The sequence below is a fragment of the Lepidochelys kempii genome, chromosome 8 (assembly GCF_965140285.1).
Source record: "Lepidochelys kempii isolate rLepKem1 chromosome 8, rLepKem1.hap1, whole genome shotgun sequence".
In the NCBI taxonomy this organism is placed as follows: Eukaryota; Metazoa; Chordata; order Testudines; family Cheloniidae; genus Lepidochelys; species Lepidochelys kempii.
In genome coordinates this window covers 97476184-97488079 of record NC_136387.1, presented here as the reverse complement: position 1 = coordinate 97488079, position 11896 = coordinate 97476184, and positions in this window count along the sequence as shown.

The window sequence follows — 11896 nt, the reverse complement described above, 5'->3', positions numbered from 1 at the left end:
GGTGTTTCATGTCATTACTGCTGACTGCTTTACTTTTCAGAGTATTAAAATGTGTGTGCTGTTTGCAGCTTGACTATTGATTAACAAGAAAGCAGCTTCTCTGAATACAGGCTGTAGGCAAACTAGTGTTTTAACCTTATGATAGCAACTAGCTGAAGGCCAGTCATAAGGCAGGATGTAATCAAGTCATGTGCTAGTTGCAGCATTTCAAGCACTATTTCTATATTTAAATCATAACTTGTCCAGTTTCAGAGTAGCAGCCATGTTAGTCTGTATTCGCAAAAAGAAAAGGAGGACTCGTGGCACCTTAGAGACTAACCAATTTATTTGAGCATAAGGTTTCGTGAGCTACAGCTCACTTCATCAGATGCATACTGTGGAAAATATAGAAGATGTTTTTATACACACAAACCATGAAAAAATGGGTGTTTATCACTACAAAAGGTTTTCTCTCCCCCCCCCACCCCACTCTCCTGCTGGTAATAGCTTATCTAAAGTGATCACTCTCCTTACAATGTGTATGATAATCAAGGTGGGCCATTTCCAGCACAAATCCAGGTTTTCACACACACACACACACACACACACAAACCCACTCTCATGCTGTTGTATATATGTTTCCCCGGCCCTCCCACTACCTTTTTAGAGTTATTTTCAGATCATAGTAATTGTAAGAAAATAAAAACCCACCTGTTCCTGACAGAAGTGGAAATGGAATCAACAAAAATTTCCCCTTGCTAAACACATCTTGCCACCTTCCATGGATTTGTGAAGGCAACTGGTGTTATGGTAAATTGTGTGGTGTGAACAAACCATCTTTCCTCTAAGAGATGGCAAAGGCCTGTTGCTCATCTATTTAGTGACCCATGTGGCCTGGTGGACAGTACAGTTGGCTATCTAATAAATTATTTGAAAAAACAAAGCCATTTTTGATGCCTGCAGAACAAATGTCAAATTAGTTTCTGGAGCGACTTCAAGTGGAATTACACTTTGGATTTGGCCCCATTTATATTTTACTAGTGAAGGACATGCTGATATGAGTTCAGTGACAGGGACATCTGCAACTCAATCATCATTTCACCCCATACATAACAATCTTTGAAATGTAGTGTTGAAGTGGACCTTAAGAAGTCACCAATTCCAGCCCGTTGGGCTGAGGCAGGACCAAGTAATCCTAAACCCTCCCTAAGAGATGTTTGTCCAACCTGTTCTTAAAAACCTCCACTGATGAGGATTCCACAGCCTCCCTTGGAAGACTGTTCCAGAGCTTAACTACCCTGAGTGTTAGAAAGATTTTCCTAATAGCTAACTTAAATCTCCCTTGCTGCAGATTAAGTCCATTACTATTTGTCCTACCTTCAGTGGGCATGGAGAACATCTGATCACCATCCTCTTTATAACCACCCTTAACATATCTGAAGACTATCTGGTTCCACCAAGTCTTTTTGTTTTTCCTCAAAATTAAACATGCCCAATTTATTTAACCTTTCCTCATAGGTCAGGTTTTCCTAAACCTTTCATCTTTTTGTTGCTCTCCTCTGAACCTTTTCAAGTTTATCCACATCTTTCCTAAAATGCCCAGAATTGGATGCAGTCCTCCACGGCTGAGTAGAGCAGGACAATTAACTCCCGTGCCTTATATGTGACACTCCCGTCAATACTCTCCAGAATGATATTAACCTTTTTTCACAACTGTATCACATTGTTGTCTCATATTCAATTTTTGATCCAGTATACCCCCCAGTTCTTCTTCAAGTGATGGTCCCTATATGTATTCCAAACACAGGTGTGCATATGTACCCTGTGCTGGAGCCAGAAGATTTCTGTACCAGTGTCCATTGACCCCCACATGCATCGTATGTAGCCTTGTGTTCCAGGCGAGGTTATATGAGACTGTGGTATGATGATGCCCTCTTACTTACCGCTTACTGCTGCATGCTCGGAATCAGAATCTCTGTGCTTGTAGTTTGACTGTGAGAGCCTTCTTGTTTGTTACTGTGCATAATTTTTTTGTTTTGCTTGTATAGGTGGTGGTGGTAGTGTATTTAGTTTCCTTTCACCCTGCTTGGGGCCCAGCCCCACTTTCTTCTGGGGACTATGCCCCACATTCTGGGGTTCAAAAATTGTGCTTCTTACCCTCACTGCTTCCTAGTGAGTGACGAGCCACCAATGTTTCCTTTGTTGCCTCGGGAAGTACATCTCTCTGTGAGTTCTGTAGGTCTTTCTCGCCACAGACCCGCAAGGCTCATCTGCTACGCTTCCATAAGTTTTTCATGGAGGAGGCTCTCAGGCCACATGCACAGTCCAACTTGGGACTGTCGGACCTGGTGGTGCACTGCCCTTCACTGGCAGTAAGTATCCTGCCTAGCACATCCTGTGCCTTGCATCCGGCAGTACAGACAGTGCAGGACAGACTTAAACATGAGAACCACAAATGCTTTCATGGTCATCGCAGCGGTGAAATGAACATGTTTCACTTTCTGAGCTTAGCACCATCGCCTCCCCCTCAACGTCATCTCCATCCCTATCATTCTGAACTACCTCCCGGAACTTAAGACCTCAGGCCTCTCCCTCAGCTGTGTCCCGGTCCACTTGGTGGCGCTTAGTATCTTCCTCCCACCTGTGGACAGACATTCGGTGTTTACTCACCCCACCACCGCTTGCTTCCTGAAGCGGCTGTTAAACAGCTTCCCATCCATTCTCAAACCTTGGCCCCTCTGGGACCTCAACTTTGTGCTGTCCACCTTCACCAGACCCCCATTTCAAGCCCCCGGCCATGTGATCTCTTTCTATGAAGATCATCTTCCTTGTAGCTATCACCTCCGCTTGGTGGGTCAGCAAATTGGCAGCCATGATGGGTGATTCCTCCCCTTATATGGTCTTTCATAATGAGAAGGTTTCCTTATGCCTTCACCCCCAAATTCCTCCCAAAGATGGTCTCGGAGTTTCACCTCAACCAGTCGATTCAACTCCCAGACTTCCATACTAAGCCGCACACCACTCATGCAGACAGGACCCTGCACTTGCTTGATGTCCATCGTACACTTGCATTCTACCTGGAGAGAACCCACATCTTCTGTGCCTCTCCATGCTTGTTTGTGGCCATTGCGGTCAGGTCCTGGGTCCAAGCCCTCTCCTCCCAGTGCATCTTGAAGAGGGTCTCTACATGCATCTGCGAGTGCTATGTGCTGTGTAACACCCTGCCACCCAACTGGATTACGGTGCACTCAGCGTGGGCACACATGACCACCTCTGCCTCCCTGGCAGACATATCCTGGCATGACATCTACCAGGCAGGGACCTGGCATTCCATGAACACCTTCACCGCTCGTTACACCATTGACCAGGGGGCGGCAGATGATGCGGCCATGGGCTGTGCTGTCCTGCAGACTGTGATACTTCTTGCATCCTCACATCCACCTTTGTGCTGATCACTGCTTGCTATTTACCCGTTTGACATACATATAGGGCCCATCATTTGAAGAAGAAGAGGAGGTTATTTACCTGTAACTGGTGGTTCTTCGAGATGTGTGGTCCATATTTGAATTCCAGTACCCTCCCACCATCCCTTCTGCTGCGGACTGTACTGTTCAGTGGTAAGAGGGTCACTGAGGGGCATTGTACTGTGCAGCCTCATATAACCTTGCCTGGAACTCAGGGCTATATATGATGCACGTATAGGTCAATGGACACTGCTACAGAAATCTTCCGGCACATGGCGTGCATGTGCACTCGCATTGGGAATACAAATAGGGACCACGCATCTTGAAGAACTGCCAGTTAAAGGTAGGTAATTTCCTCATCCTTTTCAGCGGTACTACCACCTAGCCAGTTATTTCCCATTTTGTAGTTGTGCATTTGATTTTTCCTTCCTAAGAGAAGTACTTTGCACTTATATTTATTGAATTTCATCTTGTTGAATTCAGACCAGTTCTCCAACTTCTCAAGGTCTCTCTCGATTCTAATTCTGCCCTCCTCTGTGCTCGTGTCATCAGCACGCTCACCACTCTATTATTCAACATCTAGCATACCAGAACATTGTAGTGCTGAACTCTGCAACTGAGATATTGCTGTTGAATATTTTGAAGAGCCATGCATACTTTGTAATGGACTGCTCTTTGAGAGAGAAGAGAAACAAAAGTACAAGTGGGATTTCCTTTAATTCCAGGAAAGAGGTGTGTGACAGGTTGGCTCACAGAAACCCCCCTGGGAACTGCCACCTGATGTGCTGAGACTACCTCTGAGCCCATTTTCCCTGCCAGCTTGGGACTTCAATGCCCTGCCTGGTTGTGCCAGACACACTAGCCTGCTGCAAACACAGACCCAGGTCTGAACCACGTCCCCCAAAAGCTGCAGGCTTAACTGAAAACAGCTTAAGAAGTATTCCTGTCTCCAACACCCAGATACCCAGTTCCTAATGGGATCCAAACCCCAAATAAGTCTGTTTTACTCTTTTTATAAAGCTTATATAGGGTAAACTCATAAATTGTTCCCTCTGACACTGACAGAGAGACATGCACAGCTGTTCGCTCCCCCAGGAATTAATACTTGCTCTGGGTTAATTAATAAGTAAAAATGATTTGATTAAATATAAAAAGTAGGATTTAAATGGTTCCAAATAATAGACAGAACAAAGTGAATTACCAAGCAAAATAAAATAAAACACGCCAGTCTAAGCCAAATACAGTAAGAAAACCAAATACAGATAAAATCTCACCCTCAGAGATGTTTCAATAAGTTTCTTTCACAGACTGGACACCTTCCTAGTCTGGGCCCAATCCTTTCCCCTGGTACAATCCCTGTTCCAGCTCAGGTGGTAGCTAGGGGATTTGTTATGACTGCAGCTTCCATTGTTCTGTTCCACCCCCTTATATAGCTTTGGCACAAGGCGGGAATCTTTTGTCTCTTTGGGTTCCCACCCACCCTTTTAAATGGAAAAGCCCCAGGTTTATGATGGATTCTAGTTCAGGTGACATGATCACATGTCACTATAAGACTTCATTACCCACTTGTCAGCACACACTATACAAGAAGACTTACAAGTAAACAGAGCCATTTACAACCAATTGTCCTGGTTAATGAGAGCCATCAAGATTCCAAGCCACCTTTAATGGCCCACACTTTGCATAATTACAGTAGGACCTCAGAGTTATATTTCATATTTCTAGTTTCAGATACAAGAATGTTACATTTATACAAATTGGATGACCACACTCAGTAGATTATAAGCTTTGTAATGATACCTTACAAGAGACCTTTTGCATGAAGCATATTCCAGTTACATTATATTCACACTCATTAGCATATTTTCATAAAATCATATAGAGTGCAATCTCATAATGTGGATTAGCGTGGAGCAGTATTTAAAACTAAAAAGAAGCTTTGGAATTTCTTAAATGCCTTGAGTGTTTTAGGATGGACAAAACCAAAAAAATTAACCCCAAAGTGTGATGCTTTGAATGAATGCTGAGCATTCTCCCAATGCATAGAGGATAATAGGAATTGGGATGCAAGGTTAAGCAGACCCAAGACAGGGCTGCTGAAGAGTCCCCTGTCATAGAGTTTTTTTGGAAAATAAAATCTCCTTTCTCGGGGTTTGCATTTACTGTGTTTCTAGTAACACAATTTTAAAAAGTCGTAAGCCAGGGTCACAGCCACGTGCCTCCTTGTATAGCTAGCAACCATTTAACACCAGCTGAACAAAGCAAGGAAGTGATTAACAGAAGTGAACCCAGCTATGTTTACCACTCCCTACTAAGTTAGCTATGCTTTGGGTTCCTGTTGCTGTTGAAAAAGGCCCATCTTTTTATATAATTCTGAACAGAAAGCTTCATTAACCTAGAGTTACAGTTGAGAAAGTAGCAGAATGTAAAAGAACTTAAAATTTACTTTTCAGGGTTTTTATCTCCCCCTGACATTCAAAAATAAGGAAATTCTAAAACAAGGTTAATTTATATTGTCAACCGGCCTTCCTCCCAGAAAAGAAAAAAAAGATGAGAAGGTATGAAAATGCATATTTATGGTCTTGGAACAGTCTTCCCTGTATTGGTTGTCTTTATAAAAGATATGTGCTAACTCAACCAGAAGTTGTGGGCTTGATGCACGCCTGACTAATGTAATTGCCTTCTATGACGAGATAACTGGCTCTGTGGATGAGGGGAAAGCAGTGGACGTGTTATTCCTTGACTTTAGCAAAGCTTTTGACACGGTCTCCCAGAGTATTCTTGCCAGCAAGATAAAGAAGTATGGGATGAATGGACTATAAGGTGGATAGAAAGCTGGCTAGATTGTCGGGCTCAACGGGTAGTGATCAATGGCTCCATGTCTAGTTGGCAGCCAGTATCAGGTGGAGTGCCCTAAGGGTTGGTCCTGGGGCCGGTTTTGTTCAATATCTTCATTAATGATCTGGAGGATGGCATGGATTGCAACCTCAGCAAGTTTGCAGGTGACACTAAACTGGGAGGAGAGGTAAATACGCTGGAGGGTACGGATAGGATACAGAGGGACCTAGACAAATTAGAGGATTGTGCCAAAAGAAATCTGATGAGGTTCAGTAAGAACAAGTGCAGAGTCCTGCACTTAGGATGGAAGAATCCCATGCACTGCTACAGACTAGGGACCGAATGGCTCAGCACAGTTCTGCAGAAAAGGACCTAGGGGTTACAGTGGACGAGAAGCTGGATATGAGTCAACAATGTGCCCCTGTTGCCAAAAAGGCCAATGGCATTTTGGGCTGTATAAGTAGGGGCATTGCCAGCAGATAGAGGGACGTGATCATTCCCCTCTATTTGACATTGGTGAGGCCTCATCTGGAGTACTGTGTCCAGTTTTGGGCCCCACACTACAAGAAGAATGTGAAAAAATTGTGAATGTGAAAATGTCCAGCGGAGGGCAACAAAAATGATTAGGGAGCTGGAACACATGACTTATGAGGAGAGGCTGAGGGAATTGGGATTGTTTAGTCTGCAGAAGAGAAGAATGAGGGGGGATTTGATAGCTGCTTTCAACTACCTGAAAGGGGGTTCCAAAGAGGATGGAGCTCAGCTGTTCTCAGTGGTAGCAGATGACAGAACGAGGAGTAATGGTCTCAAGTTGCAGTGGGGGAGGTTTAGGTTGGATATTAGGAAAAACTTTTTCACTAGGAGGCTGGTGAAGCACTGGAATGCGTTACCTAGGGAGGTGGTGGAATCTCCTTCCTTAGAAGTTTTTAAGGTCAGGCTTGAGAAAGCCCTGGCTGGGATGATTTAGTTGGGGATTGGTCCTGCTTTGAGCAGGGGGTTGGACTAGATGACCTCTTGAGGTCCCTTCCAACACTGATATTCTATGATTCTATGATTATTAGGTGAAATTCTATAGCCTCTGTCATGCAAGAAGTCAGACTATATGATCATAGTGGTCACTTCTGGCCTTAACAATCTATGTATCGTAACTCTGCTCCCATACCATCACAATCTTCCTTGTGTACTTGCGCACTCTTAGTACTTTATAAGGTGAGGTCTTATTATTTATACTACAGTAGTCTAGAGAAGAATTCCAGCAGGATCTAGCAATGCAGGGTAAATAGGCAACACAATAAATGGTATAATGCTGATAACATGCAAAGTAATGCAAACTGGAAGAAATAATTTGAATTTATATGAAGTGTGAGTTCTCAGTTTTAACCACTCAGGAAAAAGACCTGAGCAGTTCTGTGGAGTGGACAGCTTAATGACATCATCTGCTAAATGTACTCCAATTATTCAAAAAAAAAAAAAAAGATGTTGGAATGTACAAAAATGGGATAGAAATTATAGTAAAAAATGATGATGCCATTCTGTAAATTGATATGTCCTCACCTAGATTACAGTTCAGTTCCAGACAACCTATCAATAAGGCTACAGTTATGTCACGGCAATCACAGAAGTAATGGAATCTGTAACTTCCAGAGACCCCTTCACTCTCCTGCAACTCCAGCTGACCTTTACTCTAACATACTCTTATCTTTTTAGGCCTTGCAGTCCTAGCCATAGGAAAGGCTTTATTTGACTAAGTAAATAGGATGGGCTTGTGCTCATGATATAAGATATAGGTCTTAGAATCAGGGGATAAAAGTAAGTTCTATTCCCAGCTCTAGCCAGATTTCCCAAGTTACCTTGAGCAGGTCACTTGAACTGAGAGTCTGTGCCTGTCTGTAAAAAGTATGCTGTGAGGCTATGCTAATTTGCGCTTATAAAGTGTTTCGAGATCTTCTAATGGCATGTGAGTAAGTGTGAAGTGGGCTTAGAGCATTTTTAAGCAGATGAAGATCTGAAGTTAAATTTCAAACTCAAAGGTTCATAGTTTCAGTGAGATAAGTATCCCAAGTGTTCAGGCAATATGAAAATTATCTTAATCATAATATTTAGCACACTTTTCATATGACACTCGCAAAGTGCTTTACAAACATTAAGTGTCACACTGCCAGGGCAGTAAATATTATCTTCACTTTACAGTTGGGGAAATTGGGTCAGACAGGTTATATGTCACACAGCAAATCAGTTTTAGAGATGGGACTAGAATCTGTGTCTCCTAATTCCAAGTCCTGTGTTCATACCACTCAGCATAACCATACTAATCTGGAGCCTAATCAGAATTATCTGAACTTCCTTGTTCTGCAGAAAATGCTTTTGTGAAAAATTGCCAGTACTTCCAGCTTCTGGCTGGACCAGGAGTACCATCAGAACCATACAGTGCTTCGGAATTCCAGCCCCAGTCAGCGTGTGTAAATTCCTTGTGTGAAAATAAACAGTGAGAACAAAAATTATCCAAATGTTTATGATTTGTATTATTTTAGTACTTATAAGGCCCAGCCAAGATCAGGGTTCCATCTTCCTAAATTCTTTATAAGTTTACAGTAAGAAAGAGTCTTTGCCCCAAAAGCTTTTATGCTAAATAGGCAAGAACCAAAGGAATTCTTATTACCATTATTTTACTGATAGAGAACAGAAACTTACTCAAGGTCACATTAGAAGTTTGTGGCAGATCCACGCTAAAATCCAGATCTTTTGAAGTCCTAGTCTGGTACCTAACTACACAACAATCCTTTCTTCCTATTATTTATCTTTAAATAGTATTCAGAGGCACAATTTAGTTCAAGGCTCATTGAGCAAAGCATTGTAAAAACATGTAGTGAGAGACAGTACCAGCCCTTCAGAGTTTATAGTGTAAAAAGGACATGATATGCAAAAAGCTGCTGTTTAAAAAAAAAACAAAACTACAAAGTGAGAGGAGGAGAAGAACAGGAACAGCAATTACTTAAACTTGAATATGAAATTATTAAATCTTTCTGCATACATGCATAAAGCAAAGCTTCGACTGGTGTAGAAATAGGCTAGAGAACACAATCAGAGAGAAAAGATATTTATCTGACTCTTTAAGGATGTGTACATGACTATAGTTTAATGATCCAGTATTATTCCTCTTTATCTTCAACTTGTTTCAGGGGTTATGGAAGAGGGCTAAATTGCCTTTGTTCCCAAGTAAAGAAGATACCACAAACATCACGGTAACATTGACTTTGTAGGAAATGTGTTCAAACTTCATAACAGTTTTGGCTTGGGGGGTGAAGGCTTAGGTGAGTTCCTACTTTATCTCAATGGCTTCACCCCCCACAAAATAGTTAAACAGAACTGAGATTCCAAAAAGGAAACAAGCTAAAATGTTTGAAGAGACAGCAAAGGAAATGTCTTTTTCTAGTCAGACATACACCTTTTCCTTGCAAAGAGAAACATTTTATGCCTTTGTCATATACCTTTGCCTCATTTCTTGGTTATACAGATTAAATTAAATATTCAGCATTGAGATAAACTTTCACCTCTGAGATGTAGGGTAGCCTAGTGGTCAGAGTACAGGATGGAGAGCTTCCATTCATGAGTTCTAGTCTTCAGTGGGTTTCAGTTTCCCTGTACCAGATCACCTAATCTGACTTCCTGTGTAGCGCAGGCCTTCAGCACCCACAAACTAAACCCAACAATCAATATTGGACCAAACTATTACAGTCCACAGGAGACTAGTCCACTATGTGTGACAAAGAGAATAGGAGAGACTGAGGTGCACCCGTGCCTGAGGAGCCTGCAATGCAAGAAAATGATTACATGGGATATATTAGATAATCCCAGAAAGTGACGGCCACACACACTACATAGAAAGGCAAAAACAAAAAACCCAAAGTCTATGCCAATCTGACCTGGGGAAAATACCTTCCCAATCCCACATATGACAATCAATTAGACCCTGAGCATTTGAGCAAGAACCAGTCAGCCAAGCATGTGCGAGAGAATGCTCAGTCCCACCTTAGAGCTCTGGCCTTCCCCATCCAATGTCCCATCTCGAGCTGTGGCCATCCCTGATGCTTCAGAGGAAGGAGATCAACCTCCATCCCAGAATACATTTTTTTGTGTGTGTGTGTGGGGGAGGAATCTCTTCCTGACCCCTGTAGGTAGCTGGCTGAAACCATGAAGCGTGAGCTTTTATGAACATAAGAGGTGAACTGAAAGTGAACCCCAGGGCTGCTGAGCCCTGCACCCTACCAACATAAGCAACACCATCATACAACCCCACTCATAAATTTGTCCAGCTCTTTCTTAAAACTAATTAAGTTCTTTGCCCCCACAACTCCTGTTGGGAGGTTGTTTCAGAAACACATCTCTAATTGTTAGAAACCTTCTAATTTCCCGTCTGAATTTGTTCATGGCCAGTGTAAACCCATTTGTTCTTGTGCCAACACTGTCCTTTAGCTTAAATAGGTCTTTACCCTCCTAATGCATTTATAGAAAGCAATCTTATCCCTCCTCAGCCTTATTTTGCTACGCTAAATAAGCCAAGCTCTTCTAGTCTCCTCTCATAAGACAGGCCCTCCACCCCGATCATCCTAGTAGCTCTTCTCTGTACCTGTTCCAGTTTGAATTCATCTCTCTAGAACTTGGGTGACCCAAACTGTACACAGTATTCCAAATGAAGTCCTCCCAGAACCTTGTAGAATGGGATTAATACTTCTCTATCTCTATTGGAAATGCCTTGCCTGATATATACTAGAATTGCATTTACCTTTTTTTCACAGCCTCAGCACATTGGTGACTCATAGCCATCCTGTGATCGACCCATACATCCAGGTGCCTTTTTTCCTCTGTTGCTTCTAACTGATGAGCTCCCAGCTTGTAGCAGAAATTCTTATGATTAGACTCAAAGTGTATGTCCTTGCACTTTGTACTATTGAATTTCATCCCACTTCTGTCATTCCAGTCTTCAAGGTCATCCAGATCTTCCTGCATAATATTCCAATCCTCTTCAGTATTGATGATGCTTCCTAACATTGTATCATCAGCAAATGTCATTAGTACTCTCCTACTTTTTGTGCCAAGGTCATTAGTAAAAATATTGAATAGGATTGGTCCCAAGATCGATCCTTGAGGAATTCCATTAATGACCTCCCACCAGTTTGATAGTTCACATTTCAGCAAAAGCTGTAGCAGTCTCCCCTTCAGCAAGTTCCTTAGCCACCTTACAATTCTTGTATTAATCTTCTAATTTCCTGTGTGGTACTGTCTCAAATGCTTTACTGATAGCTAAGTATATTAGATATACTGCATTTCCCATATCTAAAAAACCACTTATTTTCTCAAAGGAGGAAATCAGGTTAGACTGGCATAATCTATCTTTGGTAAACCCAGGTTGCATTATGTCCCCTTTATCATTTGCCACCATTAATTTAGTTATTCTTTGCTTCAAGATTTGTTTTAAAGCATTGCTTACTATTAAGGTCAGAGTAACAGGTCTGTAATTGCTCAGATCACTTTTTTCCCCTTTCTTAAATATAGATATGACAGTAGCTGTTGGTCATCTGGTACCCTCCCCTCCCCCCCCAAGATAGATGGATTTA